The 26652-nt window shown below is 36.6% G+C and overlaps 2 long non-coding RNA genes across 2 annotated transcripts; both read right to left on the reverse strand.

Moving 5' to 3' along the window:
- Nucleotides 1–20381: 20381 nt before the first annotated feature.
- LOC110940368 lies at nucleotides 20382–21512 on the reverse strand. Its single transcript, XR_002593077.2, has 3 exons — nucleotides 21460–21512; nucleotides 21206–21329; nucleotides 20382–21094 (listed from the first exon to the last, which is right to left on the reverse strand). It is a non-coding gene; the product is annotated as an uncharacterized LOC110940368 (long non-coding RNA).
- A 3290-nt stretch (nucleotides 21513–24802) lies between these two features.
- On the reverse strand, nucleotides 24803–25933 carry LOC110940369. The gene is made up of 3 exons (XR_002593078.2): nucleotides 25881–25933; nucleotides 25627–25750; nucleotides 24803–25516 (listed from the first exon to the last, which is right to left on the reverse strand). It is a non-coding gene; the product is annotated as an uncharacterized LOC110940369 (long non-coding RNA).
- Nucleotides 25934–26652: the final 719 nt, after the last annotated feature.

Raw genomic sequence — 26652 nt, forward strand, 5'->3', positions numbered from 1 at the left:
CAGTGTTAGTTATTTCGATTTCGCCTATCTCTTCGACAGGTTGGACTTGGACATTATGATTGTCCTCAATCGGTCCTGCGTTAGAGTTCATGCCAAAACCGAAATCGGGAATGATTCCTTGACCAGCCATGATCAAGAAAACCGAAAAAACTCAGAAAAAAGAAGATGAAATTGATTGCAAAAATCGGTTGGCGCCAATGAAGAAACACGGAACTAATTTAGAGTTAATTAGTTGGGTTTATGTTCCTTTCATAGTGGTTAATCTTCTTAAACTTTTCTGAGCTCCTTAAGGATCCGATAATCCTGCAAAACAAAACACCGTTAGCTCGTTAAGAGGGGAATATGGGGGTTTCCCTCTTAACCAGACTCCGGCGTGAGAATAAGTATCTGCTTTGAGGAAATAAGTGTGTGGTAAGAGTGAGAGTGAAGAGAACAGAATGAATTAACCTGTGAATGAAGGTCCCTATTTATAGCCGGAGAGGTGAAGGGGAGATGGGCTGATGGGCCTTGGGCCGGAAGGCGACAACCTAGAGGATAAGCTCTTTGTCTCACTGGTATCGACCGTTAGTGCCTTCTAGAAAATCTCCGGTGCTGGCGCACCATGATTGGAGCCACTTGTCCCTTTTGTCGGCCTTGTTGTCCCTCTGCCATCAGCAGGTAAGTGGACATTGTGTGGCAGGTGTCGCCGCCCCTTGATTGTTGTCACATAGGCGTCCCTGTGTACTTATTGTCTCCTGCACGTCAGACGATGGTGGAGCACAATAGAGCACAACCTGGTGGACGCTGATTGGCTCTTTTCTTCTGCCACTTGTACCTTCTGTACCTTCTGAAGTGGCCCTGCGCAACCCTTGCTGAGCACGTAACTAGCCCGCGCAGGGTTATAGGTGGCTGAAGGCTCTTATTCAGAACGCTAAGTATAAAACTGATGTTCTTTCTTGTCTGGAACTCGCGCGAGGTCAGTCTTTGTTGAAGTAAACCGCGCGAGACTAAGATTGATCAGCTTGCTGAATAAGGAGTATGATCCTGCGTGCGACCTGAAAGAAGGTCTGCGCGGCTTTTTGGGACCATACCCCTTCATGTTTCGAACATGATTACAATATAGTTTACGCTTGTCAAAATTTGAATAAAAAAGAAACAAAACAATTAAAAAATAAAAACCTAAAAGAAGATCTTATAGTAGTATACTAGTTGTTTTTCGTTTAGACACCAAAAATATAATACATAAATTAAGTAATTAAAATTGTTTTCATCGATAAGACATAAATATTGACTAAATAGTGGTGTCTAGTTATCAAAAGGACGTGTTCGATTAGGAAGAGTGGTCGGTATCTCTATCGACATCCCTTGTGGTTTGTACGCTAAGAAGAATGAGAGTTTGAGATCTCGAGTTGATTTTAAATTTTCACATATCACTACGTACGATGTACGTTAAGAAGAATGAGAGTTGATATCTCGAGTTGATTTTAAATTTTCACATATCACCACGATATAGTTTACACTTGTTAGAATTTGGATTTTAAAGAAACAAATAGAATTATAAAGATTATATAAAAGCTAAAAGAAGATCTTATAGTAGTGTAAGACATGTTAAATATCATTAAAGAATCAAAAGGTTATATGTAACTTAAGTAGTTAAATCTTTCTTATTGAGAAGACATATTAGTATAATAGTTGTTTATCATTAAAGAATCAAAAGGTAATATGTAACTTAAGTAGTTAAATATCTTTCTTATTGATAAGACATAATGTTACTTGTGTGTGTCGTGGAAGGGGGGGGGGGGGGGGTTAATAATCTTTTTAGCATATTGTAGGCAAAAAAATCCAATCTTCACCCTTAAAAGTTCGGTTAAACTCCCTGATTTCCCCACCCATAACATAAATCCTGGATCTGCCACTAGGGGTGAGCATAAAACCGAATAACCAAATTAACCGAACCAGAAAAACAGAACCGAAGCAATAAGCGATGGTTCGGTTAATGTTTTTTGATTAACCGAACTTTTGGTTTCGGTTAATCATATTTCTAAAACCGAAAATAACTGAACCAATTAGCCAAACACACACACACACACATATATATATATATACATATAGAAAAGGTATATCGAACAATTGGACTTAACGTACATTACGTACGCGATTAGAAATCGCATGTGTGTATAAAAAATCATTATCGCATGTTATAAAAGATAACGCAAACCGCGTGAAGTTCAATACTACCAAAATCACATGTTGATAATGCTTCGCGTATGAAATGTACGTTAAGCCCTATTGTACAATAACCGGGTTCTATACAAATATATATACTAAACTCTCTTAATGTAATATTATTTTTAAGTTCATGGCCCACTAGATTTTTTTAACCTTTTTACTCCAATTGAGGGTCCATTAGTATTTGTTTTATTATGTACATAGAGCCCATTACCAATATGCATATGGTATCTATATAATTTTGCAAGTTTTATATTTATGAGTTTATATGTATCTATATAACTTTGCAAGTTTTATATTCGTGAGTTTATATTTTACAAGTTTTATATACATTGGATAATTAACCGAAACCTATCTGTAAACAATGGTTAACCGAGCAACGGTTAACCGACCATGGGTTATGGTTATGATTAATGCTTTTTAATTAACTGCACCCTTGGTTAATCGACCATCAGTTAACCGAATCCGACTTTGCACACCCCTATCCCCCTCTGTCACATATATATTTATGAAATAACATTATTTAATTATACTTTAATTATACGAGATGATGTGGTCGATTAGGACGAGCGATCGGGATCTCCAACATCCCTTGTGGTGGGTACGTTAAAAAGTATGGGAGCAGACATCTCGAATGACCTGAGTCAAGTACCATTTGACTTGTCAACTCATTTCATTTATAATATTTATTCATAATTAATTTTATTACTTGTATATTTTTTTATTAATTTATCAATTAATTTTTCGACAGTTGTTTTATTTATCTGAGTAAGTTATTTACAAAAAGAACTCATATGGCATGCCCATATTACTAGTGTGGTTGTATCTATTAAAAAATAGGAATTTTGGACAGGGCCTCTAATCTTTACCGATCAACAAAATGCTTGGTCTTGTTCACTAGTTAATGTTAAAATGTTGATCAGTTCTATATAAATATAATGGAAAACATATAGAAATACCTGTAACAGCAAACAGGCCAGCAGAGAATCCAGTCAGGGACGTAGGCATAGAGTTCGACATAGTTTTCAGCTTGATCTGATGACTGATTCCTCCTTAGGGTGTAAGTTCTTGATGGTAGTATCGAATTCTAGGGTTGGAATTCGTATGGAGAGAGAGATAGAGAGAGACGAATTCTTTGATGTTATGGTTTTCCAAGTTGTGTAACCTTTAATCTCTCTAATTACCTCTTTATATATACACCCAAGAGGAAACCTAATTAGTTAATAAGGGTAATAGGGTCCATCAACAATTACCAACTAATTGTATAATAGGTATAATATATTTTGATCTATATATTATATAAATGATTATATGACTACATGAGGAAATGTAACATAGTTAGTATATTTAATCTTACATTCTCCCACTTAGCCGAGTAATCATTTATCATGAGTATTAGATAAGCCTGATCAAGAGTTAATACTCATTTTAGCTTTAAACCAAGAACCGTAGCAAAGAAATACAGCCGTTGAGTCATTATGCAACTTAGGACCCCCATTACTGATACTACAATCTCAATTTAAAACCTAACAGTCATGATCAAAATACGCAAGTAAGCCCTTAACGTTTGATTTGTATTTATATTTATATTTGTCTATATGTCATTATACCGGTAGAACATATGTTAGAGACATACAAAATCAAAACTGAGGAAATGTTATTAATTAAAACATAAGTAAGTACAATATGCTATTAAATAAGGTCTTTAGTAAATCTCATATTCGAAACATGTTCTTCAAAAACTTTAGGTGGGAGACATTTAGTCGTCGGACCCGCAAGCATATTATTAGTACTAATATACTCAATACAAAGATTATTTTTCTCAACTCGTTCACGTACGAACAAATACGTTGTATCGAGATATAAACCAGCTCTAGTCAAACTGTTACTGTTCAAGAAACTAACAGCAGCTAAGTTATCACAGTAAAGCTTTAATGGTCTAGAAATGGAATTAACAATTTTGAGTCTAGTGATTAGATTCCTAAGCAACATTCCATGACAGGTTGCGTTATAAACAACAATGTATTCTGCAATCATTGTGGAAGTTGTGGTCAACTGTTGTTTATGACTCTTCCATGAGATTGGTCCACCTGCTAAGATAAAGATATAACCCGAAGTGGATTTCTTTTCATCTTTGCATTTGCTAATGTCAGAATCAGAATAACCTACCACTTCTAAGTGATCACTTCTTCTATAAGTCAGTTTATAGTCTTTCGTCCCTTGCAGATATAGAAGTACTTTTTTAGCTGCTTTCCAATGATCTAGGCCAGTATTAGTTTGATAACGGCCTAGTATTCCAGCAATACATGCAATATTGGGCGAGTATAGACTTGAGCATAAATTAGGCTCCCGACTACTGACGCATAAGGTATCTGGCTCATTTGCTCTTTTTCAACCTCTGTTGTCGGGCATTGGAATGAACCGAAAATATCTCCTTTAACTACTGGAGCGATTGAGGGTTTGCACTATTGCATATTGTAACGTGTATGGACACATCTATGTAGGCCTTTTGAGATAATCCTAAGATCCTTTTGTGTCTATCTCGGTGAATTTCGATGAGCATCTCTGAGATCCTTCATGTCAAAGTTATGCGAGAGTAGTCGCTTCGACTCATGCAACATGTCCAAACTATTACTTTCCAATAGAATATTATCTACGTAAAGGACATGTATAGTAAAGTTGCTCCCACTCATCTTGAGGTAGGTGCATTGATCCACTTGATTCTTTGCAACACCTTGTTTCTTCATGACTTCATCACACTTGAGATACCATTGACGTGATGCTTGTTTCAACCCGTATATGGATTTCTTCAACTTACAGACTAGATGTTCTTGACCTTCAAGTTTAAATCCTTCAGGTTGTTTCATGTACACATGTTTGTCTAAGTCTCCATTAAGGAAAACGGTTTTAACGTCTATCAGATGCAGCTCTAAACCAAAATGAGCTACTAGGGCCATAACGATCCTTAATGAATCTTTACTAGAGACTGGTGAAAACGTCTCTTGATAATCATTTCCCTCTTTCTAAGTGTAGCCCTTTGCAACCAATCTCACTTTGTGTCGTTCAACATTCCCATTTGGATTCAGTTTTGTTTTGAATACCCATTTACATCCAACGTATAATAGTTATTTTACGTTGATTCGTTAAAATTTGTATCATCGGCTAAATAAAACAATAAAAAATTGGTAAACAATAAAGCCATATATAGGTTTTTAAAAAACTGGTAAACCAGAAAGGGTTTGATAACGCCTCCAGTACCATCCCCTGGACGTTATAGTGGCATGAAGAGGAATGAACATTTATAGAATAACACCCAAAGAGGAAAAATATTCGAAAGTATATGTTGAATGAAATAAACATTAAGAGACATTAACCATTACATATTTTTTCAAGGGACATTATAATGCTGATGTGGCGGAAAATGTCTCTTAGAGAACATTATCCATTAGACATGGCCTTAGAATATTATAACTTTACTAGTATTTCAACTCTATCTCTATAAAAACTAACACATTGGGTTTTTAAACCTATATTACAACTAAATTAACTATTACCACACAAAGTAAATGAACCATGATGACCTTTTTAAACAAAGGAATAATATATAATTGAATTTAGATGACTAAATGCTAACTTTCAGATAAGCTAAGGACCTAAAAAACACCACACCCTCACCTACTAACCTTAAATGAACCATGGTGTGCACCCTCTTTCCTCTCCCTACTGACAATGTGTTTCGTTAGAAAAGAAGAAGGTATTTAATAAAAAAAACAGGAGGTGTTGGGGTCTATTTTCTTAATTAAAATTTTATTATAAATAGTCTAATTACCTTGATAAAACAACAACCATACCTAATAAAAACGGAGATTCTAATGGCACACCCCCTGTCTATCCGCACACTTTTCGAATTCAATACGCATCGTATAGGCCTACACGATGCGTAATTGATATAAAGTAAAAGACATGGCAGACTGACAGGTGCAGGTTATGTCTGGCGGCGGGCTTGATACGCATTATATAGGCCTATACGATGCGTATCAAGGCACTGATTTTTTGAAGTTTATTTTTTGGTGTGTTGTGTCGAATGCGAACCCGAGAAACGAAAGGGATTTCGATGCAGTTGATGAAACCGGAGCTGTTATCTCAGTTGTTCAATACTTCCGAGACGATTCAAATGAGTCATATTAAGCAAGTGTCTGTCTATTCACTTGAGGGGAATCATTTCATTACATCCACGTTGAAAACAAGTGGTTGTAATGATGAGACCCTTGATTTGAAACACATAATGTGAAACACACGAATATGTGGTTTCAACGGATTGTTGGACTTCTTGTTCCAAATGCAGCTGATGAAACCGGAACCGTTAGCTCGGTTGTTCAGTACTTCCAAGACGATTCAAGTGATGAAACCGGAGTTGTTATCTCTGTTGTTCAGTACTTTCGAGACGATTCAAATGATGAAATCGGAGCCGTTATCTAGGAAACATTTGTTGGTAACAACGGTTCTCCAATTCCAGAAACTTATTCAGATCTCTATTCGGTCATCTTTCCAAATTACAACACAAGAAGTACTGAACAAATTAAATTGACACCTTCAATTGAGAAATTCATAGTTTAATACGCATAGTATAGGCCTATACGATACGTATTAATCGACGAAATTACTGAAATACCCCTGTTTTTTTGATAAATTCAGGGGTATTTTTGAGAAAATTCAAAGTTTAATACGCATCGTATAGGCCTATACGATGCGTATTAAGCCGATATATGATATAACATAGGCCTATACGATCGTATATGGCATAATTTAAAATTTAGTTTTATCGTGTTTTCCTCGGTTTGACGCGTATACGAGTCGTTTTTTGACAAAATTTTGCATATTTTGTCATTTTATGACGTATACCTTCGACATATGTCATTTCGGTGACGTTCGGTTGCGTGCGATTATCGTATTCTATGATTACGTACCGTTTTGTTTGAAATCCACTTGTATTGTATAGTTCCGTGTTATATGTATACGCATGTGGAAATATCATTAGTCGCGTATTTTGATGTATTTTTGCCTATTTTGACGTATTCTAACATATTGTTGCGTATTTTATATTATTTTTGACGTATTTGAGCATATTCAAACGTATTTTAGCTTATTTTAACCTATTTTAGGTTATTTTTACGTATTTCAGCGTATTTTAACGTATTTTAGCGTATTTTATTGTAATATGACGTATATTAACATATTGCAGCGTATTTTAGCACATTTTTGCGTATTTTAGGGTATTTTTGCGTCGTTTTGCGTATTTTAGGGTATTTTTGCGTATTTTTGCCTATTTTATAGCATTTTAGCATATGTTGAAGGATAACGCAAACAAGTTCTCCACAGTTTGTTATTCAGATCTCTATTCGGTCATCTTTCCAAACTATAACACACGATAAGTTTAAACGTTATATTGTGTGATTTGACCAGGAAAGGATTGGAGGTGATTTCTACTTTTAATAAGCTGTCACAGCTGTCAAATTCGTTGTGTGCATTCATATTGTTGAGACAACAACAGATAATTAATGGATTGTTGGACTTCTTGTTCCAAATTCAGCTGTAGGATCCATACTTAAAGGTCTCTCTAAAATATGCAACTGAGTCCGCCTTGTTAATTTTAATGAGGCAATGAAGATTGAATGTGCAAACCGCAACCGTTTTTTACTACAGAAACGGTGGCTATGGGAAATAAAAACCGCAATCGTTTGTGACTATGGGATACACACGTTTTCTTTATGAGCTTGATGGATGTCCGTTATCTCAATGCTTGTAAGACCCTTAGTCCATTTTATGCAATTTTTATATAAAATCCAATTATAATAGTGTAGTTGCGGTTAAACATACACATAAAATACGATTTTGTTAAAACATTTTAAACTTTAAAACATTTTAACATAACGTGTACAAATTCGCCATTTAAAAGTGACGACGAAACTTTTTCGCTGAAGCTTTAATTCTTTATGTGTTCGGTTCCTCATCGAGCTTGATCGTCCTCCGGTACATCTAACATACCTATATTTCATAAAAACATGAAACGCATTAGTTATATGACGTTTAAAACGAGTTTAAACGGAATTGCAGGTCAAAACAGTCAACAGCAAATTTTTTTGCCAGTTTAAGTGGCCTTCGCAGGGCGCGAACAATACTTGCCAGGCTTACGCGGGCCGCGTTGCGCGACAGCCTTCATGGCTTGCTGTCGCGTGGCGCGAAGCCTTATATTTGACAGAACAGTTGTTCCCAGACCTGCATATTTCCAGCAAATCCATCTTTTACGTCACGTTTCTTCCTACGTGATCGTAATTCGACTCTCCATCACATGGAATTAAAATCCGACATCCGGATTATCAAAATTTTAGACTTTTAAGTCTTCGGCTTATTACCTTTTTACAAAGTTTTGACCCGTTCATGCATTTATCAAACAAACATGTTTGTTTGATCCCAATTTCACATGAACCTTATAATTTCAATGTTGTCTATTATATTAGGTTCAATTCACAAGTTTATATACATTCTTAAACACGTTTTTACTTAAATGCTTATTTTGACCCGTTAAGGGTATTTAAGCACTTTTCCGCATAATTCACGCTCGTTTATTTCTAGCATCTTATTTCCACCTTATTTATCAAATGATCTTCCACCACAACTGGTGGATTTAAAATGGAAATCTATTTATTCCGTGTTTTACTCATCGGATTATCATTTTACGGCAAGGACTCTTATAGAGTCGTTTGACCTAACGATTTACACCATTCACTTTACATACTTATTCAAAGTATTTATTTAATCATAAGACTCGTTTTCAAACAACCTTTAAGGGTCGTTCGCTCGATTTAGCTTACAAGGGTGTTTTGATCAACTTTAACCCTTCTTTTACGATGAAGGATTTTTAATGACATGTGTGACCAAAAATCTCATTTTTAACTATGATCTTGTTTAAGAATCATTATGTTTCACAAAACATAATGATTGCCATTTAAATCATTAGGTTTACCTATTAAGGTAACCAAATGTCCATTTTTGACTTATCTAACTCTTATAGAACCTCAAGTTCTAAATGATAAGTTGAAACATTGTACATACCTAATTCGGATCAACTTATTGACCCATTTTAATGCTTTGCTTAATAATCACTAAGTAATAGCGATGCAAATATCCATTCGATATTTATTCTTGAAATCTTATACTCGACAAAGTCATTAGTCGATATTGTCAAAGGGTGATATTTTCACCTTATGACCCGTTTGGTCTAAATGACCATGTATCCTTGCGAGATGGTATTTATTATCATCTCGTCTACATGACTTGCTCCGGTTTACACCGTATGGTCATTTTATTTATAAACCTTTTCTAAATGATTTTATGTCACACCTCTATTTTCCACGTGTCACCAGTGGGCCCGGTGGGGGATTATCGTGACGTAGTTGATATCATCATAGTCAAACGACACAAATTATAATGCACAGCGGAAGCAAAAGATAGATTTATTTCAACTTAAATTATTGTAATATTCAAGTATCACAAAATGTCGAAATAGATCCACAGGCAGATCCAAACAAAAAGGAAACTTCATTTCAACAGACTTCATGCATCCTAAGCTTGCGAGACTTCTATGGATGCTTAAGGAGTGACCAGCCTATTACGCGCAGTACCTGCACTTAGCCTTTTTGGAAAATACGTCAGTTTACACTGGTAAATACAATTTAACTGACTCATTTTGAAAATGTTTAAAATTGATTTAAATGCCCATGGCATAAAACTTTTTATAACTTGGGATAATTATTTGCTTAATAATCTTGTAAAAAAATTACATGTTCGTTATGCGTTTAGTGGCCCGGGTCGTGCCGGGTTAAAGTTCAATAGACACACCACTTAATATAATTCCGCCGCAAGACTTCTCTCGGCCGGCGATTATACATTTAATAAAATGCACAACGGGTGTACGCCTACATCCGTGTGCTAAGGTCGTGGCCATTCTTTGAATGATGCCAAGGATATCCGGGACATGGTCATTAAACCCCCAAAGGCGTTAAACAAACAAAATAGCATTTTTAAACGGGTTAATTTGACAACACTTAGCCATCAACTGGTTAAGGTCAATTCCCCGACCAAGCGGTATTTTATATACCGTACCCCAAGCCCGTATAGGGAAAATAAGTTAAACGTATTTACCTGAGCAAGTATAAACCAAATATAGCGAGTGCACGTAGCTTTTACTGGGCTCCTAGATCTGGAAATTAAGGTTGTAATAACCTATTAGAATCCTAACGGGTCTTAAGCTTAGACCGGTTAGTTTTAAAGGAAGATTACGGTTTTAAACGCACAATAAGGCGAAGACCGTTTTAGAATGTGGTTTTGTCCCATCAAGCTTGTATACTTTTTTAATATGGGTAACATAATCACATTCTGGATTTTGAGACCGAAAAGATATGGTTTGACCCGTTTCGGCTAAAATGGCCAAACTAGTCACATAAGCCGATCCGAACGCGTATAGTGCGTAACGAGTAACCATAAGAGTCAAATACAAGTTTCTGAAGTTAATATGCTTAAAATATGTTGTGATATCAGAATGATACCTTCCATTATGCCCCAAATGGATTTAAACTAAGACTATGCCTCATAAGGGCGTTTTGGTCATTTTATAAGGTGTAAAAGGGTTAAAATAATAACCTGAGTTACAGGTCTGATTAAATTAGTAAATATACTTAATTTACTAAGTTATAACAGTAGGGTATCAAATCTATGTGAAATTTATTACCTTTAACCTCACCATGCATCATAGGGGCATTTTGGTAATTTCACATGTGCCTAAAAGGTCAATTCTGGAATTCTGAGTTCAAAGCATTTGCCTACTGTTTTAAATATAGAAATTCACTGATTACATCAGTAGGTTCATTCCCTTAAGCTTAATAAGGTTCTAGTGCACACTTATGCGTTAAAAACGCTTAAAAAGGTGATTTGGAGCCATTTCCGGGTTTTCTGTAAAAAGCTGATATTTTTATTAATCCAGAAGGCTCAAAATAATTTATTTATCATAACAAATCAGTAGAAATTGGTTTGAGGTCAAAAGGATTTGTAAAACTCATTTTATAGCTTAAAAGGGCAAAACCGACATAAACCGAATTAATCTTAGAACACTAAGTTATGCTCAGCCTAAAAATAAATAAAAATCTCCAAAAATCCCAAAATATTATATCATAACAGTAGGTATCAGGTTTTATACAAGAATTTGGATTTAGGTAGGCTATACGCAATTTACGCCATTTAATTACTTAAGAAGCTTCTAATTACGCTAATGAGTATAACTCCTAATCTACACCTCCCACTGATCTCAAATTTTAGGTACAAGCTTATTATTCAGTAGCTAAGGTGTCTACCCTTTCACATTTTCAAAAATCATGTTTTAGGGTTATTCGGGCATAATGGTCAACATATAGGCATTTAACGGAAACATGCATGCGAATAGGATTTCTAATGAACCAAGTTGCATAACCTCAGGGAGTTATACTAACATGAATATAGGTTCAAAAGAAGCTCTAAGGCAATCCTAAACTTGACTAGAACGGGTCAGAAATGAAAGTCAAAGCGAAAGTTAAACTATGCGACTTTCGGTTCCAAACCGGGTCTAAACAGAAAATTGTCGAGTTGAACATGTTGGAACATGTTCTTACATTATTTACCAAGTTATATTAAGGATCAAATAGGTTGCATGCACCCTACATTACTAATTATGCATTAATCCGCAAATAAGCATTCTGTTGACTTTTTATAATAAGCTTTGACTCGACAATTGACATGTTTTAGAGTGGGAATCTGGAAATACCCTTTTAAGGGTTTATTACCGACATAATTACCTACTTAAAGGTGTTTTTAATTCGTGATTTGACAGAGCACATTTTAATTAATCACGAAGTCAAACCTTAATTACGACAGTTTGACTTTTGGCTAAATAACTAGGCTAAAATGAATTAGGAAGGGTTAAGGACACTTACAAGAGTCCTAATTGAGATTAGAGATCACTAGGAAGATGGCTTGAAGTCCAGAGAGCTCCAGAGAATGCTCCAAGTGAGTGACACAATTGAATGATCAAAGTTCACCACACTTCACTCCTTTATATAGTGACCAAGATGCTCTAGGATCAAGACATGGAAGTCTAGGATGGTTACAAGATTACCCCAGGTGTCCCTAATAGGCTAAATACTGCCTAGAGAGTCCCTTGTTTCGAAAACCACCTCAATAAGGCGGTGCAACAGGCTGAACAGGCAGCTGTCCAATTTCTGCTGCCAGCGACAGGCTTACGGACCGTAAGCTTAAACTCTTGCGGTCCGTATGCAGCCCTTGCGGACCGTATGCTCAGATTGTTGCGGTCCGTAACCGACCTTTGCTGAAAACGCCCAGGTACCCTCCTTACGGACCGTAAGCCTTGGATCTTGCGGTCCGTAACCGATGGTCAGAGGACAAAAATTTGTAAACTTCCAAGTCTTGACCATGCAATCAAACAAATCTGAATCCAAGCCCTCTTTTCCAGTTGTGGGACCATCTGCTCAGCCATTGCATGCTTGAATGGTTCTTACATGTTCCCCATTTCAAATTTAATTCTTGTGGGACTTGCAAGGTGACGGATATTACTAGGAAATCTTGAATTCTTCATCACTCCCAACTCTCATTAGTTTAGGATTAAAATCAGAATTCATTGTAGTAACACTATTAATAATCCAACTTCCTTATAAAGGATGGAGTTTTATTTATTTAGAATCAACCGGTAAAAATATATAAGATGTTTATCAAATAATTTATGGATCTTGGGATTTATAAATTCGGGTCGCTCAGAGGTGTTTTAATAACATGTCGCCCTTGGGTCGTTCAGAGGTATTTTTATAACATGACGCCCTCCTAAAATCCTACCACGCATCTTTATATTTGACCCGGGTTTCTGACACATTTGTCCCACATGACACGTGTCTTTATTTCGTTGGACAGGAATTTTCGAGGTGTTACATTTTAACCCATGACTTTCGCCATAACGTGTCTTTCATAAATAACGGTTTTTAACGCGTGAATAATTTACCGTTTTGCCTTTACTATTTATGTTGGTTTACCCTATAAGGTAACCACTCGAAACTCATTTTCTATTATTCATTACATGACCCAATTATCGTATTAGTCCGTTTTAACCATTAACCATGGTTTATTATCATCGTCTTTTGTTCCGAACCGCACATGTCGTGTCGGAACATCATATTTCAAACAGGACTTTATATTATTCATAACCTATAAAATCAATAGGTATTTAATACAAAGAGTGTAAGCTGTACTTACCTAGCATCCAGATTATGCTTTTCCTTCATTCTTGATTCGTTTGACCCGCTTCCTTCCCAAGCTTTCCCTAGCTCGTCAAACGTCAAACTATCATTGTAATTTGTAAGATAGTTAGACTAGTCATAATCATTCATGACTATTCCATCCTACGATCTTTATGTCGAAATTATTATTCGATCATATAATTGGTCATTTTGACTTTTAAAAAGTCAAACTATCTATTGAGAAAGTAATTACACGATGTAGATCAACTACTCGTTTTATTACTTTGTCAATATCCGGTAAGCATCATTCTTATGCTACCGGTTTAATTACTTATTCAATCAAGTTCATATAATCGAAATTCATTGAATTAACACAACTTTAATCATTTTTAACACATGATGATATCAAACATCATTCTAACGTTAAGCTATCATTATTTTCGTTTTTATCATACTAATCCAATTCCTAGCAAGTATGATCATGTACTCAAACACAAAATTTGTTTAAGTATTTCCTGATTACTGTCAGATATGATGATTATAATCATAATTTGATCATCAAATTCATCATAAGATTAAAACCCACTTATCTAGTGTGGTGAATCATCAAATCATTCAATTTATAGCATCATATGTATAATTTTCACTTAGGGTTTGGTTCCTAAGCATGTATACATCACTAATTCAATCATAGCTTCAATAGTTCATTCATAATTCGCGATTATGATGATTATCCAAATTTCCTAACTTCACAAATCATCAAAATTTGACATACCTTATCATCCCCTAGCTTGGGTGATCTTAAATTCACGTTCAATTGTGAATTTGAGCTTCATTTAAGCCTTCAATTTGATGATTTTGAATGAGGTTAGGGTTTTGGTTCCTGGGTAACCTCCTGGTCGACGAACAGAACACACAATTTGTGTGTGTTTTGTTTTAAAACCCTTTTTATTAATTAACTTTCAAGTCTATCCAGATTTGGCCCCTCTTGTTTGGTTAGTTATTAAGTAGGCTACAACCTACTTATTTCTTACATTATTTCCACTTATTAACTAGGTTAAACATTCCTAGTTAAACTAGTGGGTTCGGGAAGTTATGACTCAGTTTATTTTGAGTCCTGTTAACTCAGGCTTCTATAAACTTTATTTTCTTAAAAGCTTTCTTTCAGCTTTTATTTAATATTAGGCTTATTTATTTAAAAATCCTAATATTCACCGGGTTACTTTTACCATTACGGTAATTTACCCGTCTTTTAGTATTAATATGGTTTGATTAACAAACCCGTTTTCGGGGGGTTATAACGCTTCTCCTTACATTACTGATCTGGAATTGGAGAACCGTTGTTATTTTAGTGCTTCTCAGTCAGATATTATTTATTGAAACATAACTGAAACAGTCGGATAAAAACTAAACCGAACCAACATAGTTGAATTGATTGAACAACAGATAATGAACGAATTGTTGGACTTCTTAAAAGATGCAACTTTACAACACGCTTACCTTAATCACATCTTCCATGGAGTCAGAGATCCGACAATAGGGCTCACGGATCTTATGCCCACCTGAGAGAGAGAGAGAATTTTTGGGTACTTCTTCTAATGATGCCTCATTAGCGCTTTAACTACCAAAAGAATGCATACACAAATAGTTCTAGTGGACGAAGCAAAGAGGACATGCTCAGCAACACTCTATATCAAGACATATCGAATTCGTTTACGGGGTTGGCGTAAACTCATGATTAAAAATGACTTAAAAGTCGGGGATGCGTGTATGTTTAAACTCAAGACATATCGGATTCGTTCATGGGGTTGCCGTAATCTCAACGCTTCTCCTTACATTACTGATCTGGAATTAGAGAACCGTTGTGTATTTGCTTGCTGATTATTGAAAATATTTGTTGAAATCGAAGAAAAGAGTAAAAAAGATGAAATGAGGCGTGTTAAGGCAAATGCAATACTTACAATTAACCAACGTATATTGATTGTAGATTTAACTTGCAACATACATCAAAGCTTCATGCAACCGAGACCGCCTTGTTAATTTTAATGAAGCAATGAAGATTGAATGTGCAAACCGCAACCGTTTTTTACTTTGGGAACGGTGGCTATGGGAAATACAAACCGCAATCGTTTGTGACTATGGGAAACACAAGTTTTCTTTTTGAGCTTGATGGATGTCTGTTATCTCAACGCTTCTCCTTACATTACTGATCTGGAATTGGAGAACCGTTGGGTATTTGCTTACTGATCTGGAATTAGAGAACTGTTGTGTATCTGAATCAGGTTCTCAAACAAACACTACTAAAGATGAGTTGGTATTGAACCAAGAATATGAAGATCACAATGCAGACACGTGGGAAGAAAGTCGTTGGACTACCGCAGATGAAGTCAAATGTGATCAAACTTGGACATCAGACGTAAATCTTGAAGCAAATGTATGGTTCCAATTTGCGGAACATAATCCCAGATTGTCTAGAGAAGCGCTTTTATCATGTGTCATATGGTAACAAGAGTATGTTGTTCCAAGATCAATTCCAATTGCAGTTTTTTCAACTCTCCTGGCCATTTTCAAACAAGTGGTCGTAATGATGGGACCCTTGATTTGAAACACATAATGTACGTTGATTGGATTGTAGATATTCGTTGCATGCATTCATATTGTTGAGACAACAACAGATAATGAACGAATTGTTGGACTCTTATTCCAAATGCAGCTGATGAAACCGGAGCTGTTATCTCGATTGTTCAGTACTTTCATGATAAATACAATGTTCATCTTCGTTATGCTTTGCTTTCTGCAATTCAAGCAGGCACAGATGCTAAACGTACTGTTATTACATTCGAGACGATTCAAGTGAGTCCTATGAAGCAAGTGTCTCTCTATTCAATTGAGAGGAATCATTCCATTACATCCCCGTTGAAAAACAAAATCGATAAATTTAGGGAAAATGGGGTTGAAAGATGATAACCCAACAGTGGAGGATCTCACTCTACAGCTTCGATAAATTCAGGGGTATTCTCAAATAATGGTTCCTAGATGTTTGAAGACCAACAAATGTCCAAAGTGCTGCTTCTTCGTTCGCGTGACAGAAAGCTACCGCGTGATAGAAAGCTACCTTGCAAAATTAAAAAAATAAATCGACACTTTCAATACGTATCGTATAGGCCTATACGATGCATATTACTTTTTTGGTTAGGGGACATTGTCAGCCTTTGATTGACCTAGAAGTGTGAACCAACCTCAATACGCATCGTATAGGCCTATACGATGCATATTGAGGGTGTCGATTTAATTTCCAAGGTGTGCCAATAATACGACCCAATAAAATTCCCATCACCTGCAAAGCTATTGGTAATGTCCGAGAAATAATATAGAAAAACCATTACCTTGATAAAAACACAAAATTATATAACCCATTTTAGGTCAGAATAATTAATTTGATTAACTGGTTACCAACAACATGTCTAGTTATAGTTGCGTTGTTAAAAAAAAGCATAATAAACTATTTAAAAAAAAGGAAAAAAAATATGTGATTGGTTGAGAAGGAATGGACCACACCACACACCCATCTCTCTCCCCCTTCCCTCCCTCTCACTGAATCGGTAAAAAGGTTGGCGGTGAAGTTGTGTTCGGTACCGAGTGGGTTACCACCCCCACTTCGTTCACCCTTACTCCAAATTGTTTTGAGTTTAATTAATGTATATCCTTTACCCGAAACAACCGGTTGTACCATTTCAAAGCTAAAATAAAATTTGAATCACATCAACAAAGTGGAATAATTAATGGGTTGACCTCAATTAATAAGCATTTAGAATTCCTAGGAAGAAACGACATTTAATTTTAATAATTGACGGGACAATTTTTAAGTTTTAATCGTGTCCACAGGATGCCGTGCCTCATATTTGTTTGTCTTGTTGAATCTGTCCGACCTATTGTTTGTATTTTTATTTATTTTAAATCCACACAAATATATAAAAACATGAGGTGCAGTTAAAAAGACGATGACATCACCAACATTCGTGCTCAAAGCTCAATCTCACGTTCATACACTCAAAACGTTTGGTCTGAATGGTTTCATTGATCCTTGATGAATTGTTTATATTATTTTAAATATTGGATAACATAGGTGTCGCAAACATGACCTAAGATAGAAAAAAAAACATAAAGAAGAGAATAAACTACTATATATTGTTTTAAATAGATTTAAGAAACATAAAGAAGAGAATAAACTAGTATATTTTGTTTTAAATAAGAGATAACATAGGTGTCCCAAACAACACCTTAGGAAGTATAGAAAAAGAATCAACAAGAGTTCCATACATACATAAGCATAATCAATCCTTAAACCATGTGTAGTGGTACACATGAATAATGCCCTCACCTTGGGACATTTTGCGTCATGTGACAGTCCAGTCAGCAATGGGACATTATGGGGCGTTTTTCATAAATGGGTATAGTGGGGATGTGGGGCATTATGTTAAAAGGGGTTTAATAGAATTAAATAAAAAACTATCAAAAAGTGTTATTGGACAAAAACCATCAAAAAGGGTGATTGGTCAACACACAAGGAGCTTGGGCGTGAAAAAAACAACGCCAAACTAGATTTTGTTGAAAAAACGCCCAGGGGGTGGGAGTTGTGCGTTGTGGGGCGTTTGTTAGGGCAAAAAGTCCAAAAAACCCCCACTACGGATGGTCTTATAACCTCTTATTTTGTATGGCTAGTTGCACTTAATCCTGGGTGAACAAATCGATCCGTATTGACCAACGTGTGACATAACTCTAAAATGACTTCATAGCCTAAATCTTGACGACGAGATTTAAAATAAGGTGGGGAAGATGTAACAACCCTAAAAAATATTCCCAACGACAACCCGTAATCAAAACCAGAAGTTATAGGAGTAGCACACCCCCCGACGGAGTTTTGTTAAGTTATACTCTTTATAGTCTCGATTACTTCGGTATCGAGGGACACATATCATTCATACTTAGTCTCGTCACTTTTGTGGCGAGGGACACATATTATTCTTGTGGACACTTGGGTTTGACTTTTAGTTATACATGCTAGATTGGCCTTGTATATCGAATTGCTATGTTGGATTGAGAAACACTTTTCATACTTATGCCACGTGTCTAAAACTAGTGTACTTGCCAATACGTCATATTGAACTATGCTTTTTAAAACATGTTGCCGGTTAAATGATGATGTTGATGATGCATGGAATATAGTAGGATGCCTAGATACACATTTTAAATTTTGTATTCTTATTGTATTGTAATTCTTTTATTTCAAGTTGTTGTATTTGATTTCAATCCATGTAATTGACTCTTTAGCAATGAAATGAAATTCATCGTTTAAATACTTGTCGCAAATATTAGTGTTATGACGTCTCGAGCAATCTATTTCGTCTCACTCCGTTGTTTCCGCCATCGGTTAGAGTGTGTGCCAAATTGGTATCAGAGCCATAACTATAAGGAATTAGGAAAATTTCTATGCATTTGACCTAGTCTATAGTTAAGTACCATACTCGATCATACTTAATTTATGTGCTAAATTCTTGAAATGCTTTATGTGCTCATACTCATTTTTACTATTTCATACATACGCCTTTCCTAAGGCATTTTACTTCATTATGCTAAACTCAAAACACTCATATTGTACAAACGAGAAAACTTCACCAAAATAGGCGTGAAATCCACAATTTGGTGAATGACTCTCAGTCCACATATTCTTTACACGAAATTCGCCATCAAGTTAGGAGTGAAATCCTCACCTTAAAGGAGGATTTCCATTCAAATCTAGTGGACCCTCGTCAAACGTGTCAGAATTAACTTCTTGACCCGACGAGTACTGATGTGCTGAAAATGGGTTAATTAAAAACAACTAAAATTACCCTAATTCTAGACTCTCTAAGTTTTAAATTTATAAAACTAAGACTCTCTAAACCCTAAACCACACGACCGGCAAGTGTACCGATCGATGCAGTATAGCCTAAGGAAGTCCGAGTATCGAACCCAAGAGACTCTACTGAATTACGCTAACGACTCTATCTAAACTTAGACTGACACGAACTTAACTGTTTGTTTATTGATTGGGGGGGGGGGGGTTCTAAATATCCTAAATAAAATATTAAAATAATGCTAAAAGACTAGACACGAACTCGAACGAAGACTTTGACCAGAGATGATGAAGACTACCTAGGCTAGACGCAAGCTAAACTCAGAATGGATTTCTATTCGATAATTTTGTGGTGTGGAACCGGGATCTTTAAATGCTAAACCTATTAAGACACCACTAAGCCCCTCAAACACTCTCGAGGCGATTCTTATGGCACTACCTAGGCTGTTACGCTCACCGGTTTTCTAGATTTCTTTTCCGTCCTCTAGTTTCTTGAAAGTGCTTATGTAAGACGCTCTACCTTTCAGCGCGAACGTCTAAAGCGACAATGGGTTTTAATCTTGGTTTAATAGACAATGGAATGTTAAGGACTTATAACCAAACCGAGACCTATTAATACCCTCGAGCCTCACAGCGACGATGTTTAGCAGCACACTTGATTTTATTAGGTTACCGAATATTGTTTCTAAGGTTACTTACTAGATTTTCACCCTAAAGGATTAGAGATTTATTATGTGATATAGACACTCACCAAAACCTAAAACCCTAGCCCGACCCTATTCCGTGATAAAGACCGTCACCAAGAATCGAACGAAGCAATAAACAATAATCAAACAATCACAAGCACGCATATGCACCAAGTTAAATTCCCATAGCTTTTACAGTACAAGAAAGATCCACAACCACGACAAAAACCGAATAAAAATCCGAACTTTATTAAGCTATTGTCATAACCTAGGTAGTTAAAAGAACGTTTAGCCAAGAATCATAGTCTTAAAAACAATCAAACAAAATCTCAAACAAGAATTCATCGAAGTAAAAACAAGAAACTAGAAAATAAAAGAAATCGTAAGGTAGAACCCGTAAAATTTCTTAATCTCTATGCTTCCCCCTTGACCCCAATGATTCCAAAGCTTGATTTCTTGTAAAACAATTCGCTCCTGCTTATCTTCGTTCATCTAATCTTCTTTTTCGAATTCGATGCAGCCCTCCTCTGATCGATTTAATTATATATGTGCAAAACCCTATTATGCGCGGCTCCCTTTTTTTTTCTTCTGACGTGTCCTCGATATGTCTAAAGGCCCAATATTCCAATTTCATGTAAATGCTGCTGGATTGGTATATTTTGGTGGCCCGCAGAATGATTCGGCCCATGATAGTTTAATATGGCTCCCCAATGTATTGCCATCCAAATATAATGTTGTTGCTGCCGTATGCTTTCGGTGGGCTTGGCCCCATCTTTCTCCTAATAAGATAACTAGAATTTTGACCCGCCGCGCGTTGCGGCGGGCCGGCGGCATAAAAACACGGCGTACAGACGTAAGCAACTGATTGTGATTTTTTTTATTATACAATGACAACCAAAATTACAGTGTGCTTTCCATGCTTTGATTGATTGCCACTGTAGTTGCCGGTGTCATTTCTAGGTGTAGCATTCCTGACAATCAAAAATAAGGTTATATGTTGGTTAGCTTCAATCTAGTTATGTGAGAAAGCAGATTCGCTAGTAAGGTAAATGGTTTCACAAATTGCGTTCATTTAGGCATACCTTTGTATTCGGAGATGGATGTTGAAGTGACTGCAAGTATGTCTTTGGACTGAATGTTATCTCCAAACCAACATCGCCTTGTCTTCACAAAAGGTTATCACAATCTTGTTTCACGGTTAAGTTTCTACAAGCATCAGATAGTTTCAAACTCAAAAAATAAAGGAAAAAAAATAAAATACATGCCACGTTTAAAGTTACAGCAACTTTATTGGGAGCACAAAACGAAAAAAGAATGTGGGGCCTAATTCACGCACCTTTATGGGTTTCAATAGAAGCAGAGGTAAGTAGCTCATGTTCTTTTTCTTTTTTTTTCCGTGAGTCTAGACGGTGCTTTCCCAAAACAAGAGGCAATCCGGCTGTAGAGTCGCTATCCCCAACCACAGACTACTTAGTTTCAGTACTTTTTATTATTTTTTTTTCTTTTATTGCTTTGCACGGTCGATTTCACACACCCTAGCGGTAATCCGGCTGTAGAGTCACTATCCCCAACCCAGACTACATAGAAGTGGCTACTTTCATTTAGTTTCTAGCTCACTTTTTTTTGAAAATTTTTTTAATTTTTTTTTTGAATTTTTTTTATGACTCAAGACACTACTAACTAGACACACTGAACACTAGTTCCCATCCCCACACTTAAACTTTACATTGCCCTCAATGTAGGATGGAAACCGATTCAAAAAAACTAAAAATAAATAAGAAATAAAAGACCAAGGGCAAATTGGAAAGGACTTAGCTGGTAATATGACGCATAAGCCCCAAATCTCTCGTCCAATCCAGCTCGATCGTATAGCATTTCATTCGCGATCGGCTTGACTCTAACTGGTATACTCGATAAATGCCTGATATCTGATAAGCAGCTCCAAAATCACCCGAATGGAGATTGAGTACGGGTGGTACATATTCAAACCTGCATAAACAAAAATAAGCAAACATCAAAGCAATACCGACTCGACCCGAACGACTGACTCAATACTACTAACTTAAACTCACTATACAAACTCCCGAAAATATACCAAATATATAAAATTACAAACTCTACAAAACCTCCCCACACTTGAATTTAATCAGGAGGTTTCTCTTTGACCTGGACCCTGTCCAACCCGTTTAATTCCACCCGAACCTCAAAACTTTTCAAAAATATATTGGTGGAATTATACAATATTTTAAAAAATTGAAACGAGTCAGACCACCAAAACTTAAACTTACCTGGCATTAACCGAATGCGTGGCATGTAATGAGAAGACCGATCATGCGTGAACTGTAATGTCTTCTTCTTTTCCAACTCGACCCAACCTTCGATCCTCTTCCGGTTTAGATCCTTTCTCTTTCTTTTTCGTTTCTTTGCCCTCCCCTGCGGTTTTATTGATTTTGAAGTTTCATCTATCACTAACACCAGGGGCCAGCTGTGGTGTTCTTCTTCTTCCACCACTCTTGCAGGATGATCCCCACACTTAGTCTCTTCGTAAGAGGTAGGTTCGATCACCTGTGTCGATTCACCTTCAAGTAGAGCATCAAAGTATGCTATATCCCCATCAGGATCCAACACTCCTACCTCTTCATATACCGGTAAACCATCTAATTCTAACTCTAAAAACTCATCCTCCCCAGACGACTTAATTTCTACCTCTTCAATTTCTTCCTCTGCACCAAACATTAACCCTATTGAGTCTCCTAACTCTACTCCCTCCTCTATCACTTTTTCTTTTTCCACTTCATCAAACATCCAACCAGTGGAATCCCCCAATTCCACTTCTTCTTCAATTACTTTTTTCTTCACTAACGACCTTTGATACGCCACCCATTCTTCTTCGTCTATTTCATCATCAGAGTCACTCCAGTAATTAATAATCGGAACCTGTGGAACCGGAGGTGGGACTTCAACGTCCATTTTCGTCTCCGTAACTGAAGTGATCTCTTCATCTGACCACTCCTCATATGGCAGCTCTTTCCCCAGTTCTGGAAATGCTAGGATTAATTCCCCAGTAGAAAGCATGTAACCGAGGTAGTTACCTTCCGCATCATATGTATAACCAGTCGTCGGCTTCTCTGGCTGCACTTTCTCCTTTTCTACCACTTCTTCTACTTCCTCAAGGTCTTCTCGCTCTCGAACTAACTCCTCTACTCTCTTTTTATTTCTCTCCGTATATTCAGCCATGCTTTCCAGGGTAGCTTGATTTTGCGCTATGAACTGCGCCATTTGTGTCATTGTCTGAGAGAACATCTCTTCTATCCTACTCATACTACCCTCAAAACCTCTATCACTCGTCTGAACCAGGTTACGTTGCGGCTGCTGATACAGATCATTGTAATATGGCCGATGATCATAACCTTGCAGAGAATACCCCTGTGAAAAATATGGCTGCGGCTGCACAAAAGGGTTAGCATAATATGGCGTAGAGGACCCCTCATATTGGGGGGCATTTAACAGTAAAATGAGGTCCTCCACAAATTTCACACATATTTACAAGACTCAAGAAAAATAAAAGACACGGACAATTAGACTCCTACGACTCAAACACACGAACAAATAGCACGGATGTGTCAATTAAGTCCAAACAAAGTAATCAACGCAATCGCCAAGAGTCCCCGGCAACGGCGCCAAAAACTTGATGTGCTGAAAATGGGTTAATTAAAAACAACTAAAATTACCCTAATTCTAGACTCTCTAAGTTTTAAATTTATAAAACTAAGACTCTCTAAACCCTAAACCACACTACCGGCAAGTGTACCGATCAATGTAGTATAGCCTAAGGAAGTCCGAGTATCGAACCCAAGAGACTCTACTGAATTACGCTAACGACTCTATCTAAACTTAGACTGACACGAACTTAACTGTTTGTTTATTGATTGGGGGGGGGGGGTTCTAAATATCCTAAATAAAATATTAAAATAATGCTAAAAGACTAGACACGAACTCGAACGAAGACTTTGACCAGAGATGATGAAGACTACCTAGGCTAGACGCAAGCTAAACTCAGAATGGATTTCTATTCGATAATTTTGTGGTGTGGAACCGGGATCTTTAAATGCTAAACCTATTAAGACACCACTAAGCCCCTCAAACACTCTCGAGGCGATTCTTATGGCACTACCTAGGCTGTTACGCTCACCGGTTTTCTAGATTTCTTTTCCGTCCTCTAGTTTCTTGAAAGTGCTTATGTAAGACGCTCTACCTTTCAGCGCGAACGTCTAAAGCGACAATGGGTTTTAATCTTGGTTTAATAGAAAATGGAATGTTAAGGACTTATAACCAAACCGAGACCTATTAATACCCTCGAGCCTCACAGCGATGATGTTTAGCAGCACACTTGATTTTATTAGGTTACCGAATATTGTTTCTAAGGTTACTTACTAGATTTTCACCCTAAAGGATTAGAGATTTATTATGTGATATAGACACTCACCAAAACCTAAAACCCTAGCCCGACCCTATTCCGTGATAAAGACCGTCACCAAGAATCGAACGAAGCAATAAACAATAATCAAACAATCACAAGCACGCATATGCACCAAGTTAAATTCCCATAGCTTTTACAGTACAAGAAAGATCCACAACCACGACAAAAACCGAATAAAAATCCGAACTTTATTAAGCTATTGTCATAACCTAGGTAGTTAAAAGAACGTTTAGCCAAGAATCATAGTCTTAAAAACAATCAAACAAAATCTCAAACAAGAATTCATCGAAGTAAAAACAAGAAACTAGAAAATAAAAGAAATCGTAAGGTAGAACCCGTAAAATTTCTTGATCTCTATGCTTCCCCCTTGACCCCAATGATTCCAAAGCTTGATTTCTTGTAAAACAATTCGCTCCTGCTTATCTTCGTTCATCTAATCTTCTTTTTCGAATTCGATGCAGCCCTCCTCTGATCGATTTAATTATATATGTGCAAAACCCTATTATGCGCGGCTCCCTTTTTTTTTTCTTCTGACGTGTCGTCCATATGTCTAAAGGCCCAATATTCCAATTTCATGTAAATGCTACTGGATTGGTATATTTTGGTGGCCCGCAGAATGATTCGGCCCATGATAGTTTAATATGGCTCCCCAATGTATTGCCATCCAAATATAATGTTGTTGCTGCCGTATGCTTTCGGTGGGCTTGGCCCCATCTTTCTCCTAATAAGATAACTAGAATTTTGACCCGCCGCGCGTTGCGGCGGGCCGGCGGCATAAAAACACGGCGTACAGACGTAAGCAACTGATTGTGATTTTTTTTATTATACAATGACAACCAAAATTACAGTGTGCTTTCCATGCTTTGATTGATTGCCACTGTAGTTGCCGGTGTCATTTCTAGGTGTAGCATTCCTGACAATCAAAATAAGGTTATATGTTGGTTAGCTTCAATCTAGTTATGTGAGAAAGCAGATTCGCTAGTAAGGTAAATGGTTTCACAAATTGCGTTCATTTAGGCATACCTTTGTATTCGGAGATGGATGTTGAAGTGACTGCAAGTATGTCTTTGGACTGAATGTTATCTCCAAACCAACATCGCCTTGTCTTCACAAAAGGTTATCACAATCTTGTTTCACGGTTAAGTTTCTACAAGCATCAGATAGTTTCAAACTCAAAAAATAAAGGAAAAAAAATAAAATACATGCCACGTTTAAAGTTACAGCAACTTTATTGGGAGCACAAAACGAAAAAAGAATGTGGGGCCTAATTCACCCACCTTTATGGGTTTCAATAGAAGCAGAGGTAAGTAGCTCATGTTCTTTTTCTTTTTTTTCCGTGAGTCTAGACGGTGCTTTCCCAAAACAAGAGGCAATCCGGCTGTAGAGTCGCTATCCCCAACCACAGACTACTTAGTTTCAGTACTTTTTATTATTTTTTTTTCTTTTATTGCTTTGCACGGTCGATTTCACACACCCTAGCGGTAATCCGGCTGTAGAGTCACTATCCCCAACCCAGACTACATAGAAGTGGCTACTTTCATTTAGTTTCTAGCTCACTTTTTATTCTATCTCTTTTTTTTATGATCACAAACTCTAACGGTTTTAACTTATAACGGTGCCCCTTATGTTATTTTTGGCAGTTTCAATTTCCCCACTTTTCCTAGATGAGAACCCACTAGTAGACCGACAATTAGGTATATTTAAGATCAAAGGAACCCAAAACCGAACCAGGCCTACCCGCATATCCCAAACTAGACACAAGCACGATTAAATTATCTCATATTATTATTATTTGAACCCGAACAAAAACCTCGACTTTTCTATCATTTTCCGTTTTTTAAGTTGCAAACTTCTTATTTCAAAGAACATTTTCTGATTTTTTCATTTTTTTTTGAAATTTTTTTTAATTTTTTTTTTGAATTTTTTTTTATGACTCAAGACACTACTAACTAGACACACTGAACACTAGTTCCCATCCCCACACTTAAACTTTACATTGCCCTCAATGTAGGATGGAAACCGATTCAAAAAAACTAAAAATAAATAAGA

Source organism: Helianthus annuus, chromosome 5 (assembly GCF_002127325.2).
Source record: "Helianthus annuus cultivar XRQ/B chromosome 5, HanXRQr2.0-SUNRISE, whole genome shotgun sequence".
Taxonomy (NCBI): domain Eukaryota; kingdom Viridiplantae; phylum Streptophyta; class Magnoliopsida; order Asterales; family Asteraceae; genus Helianthus; species Helianthus annuus.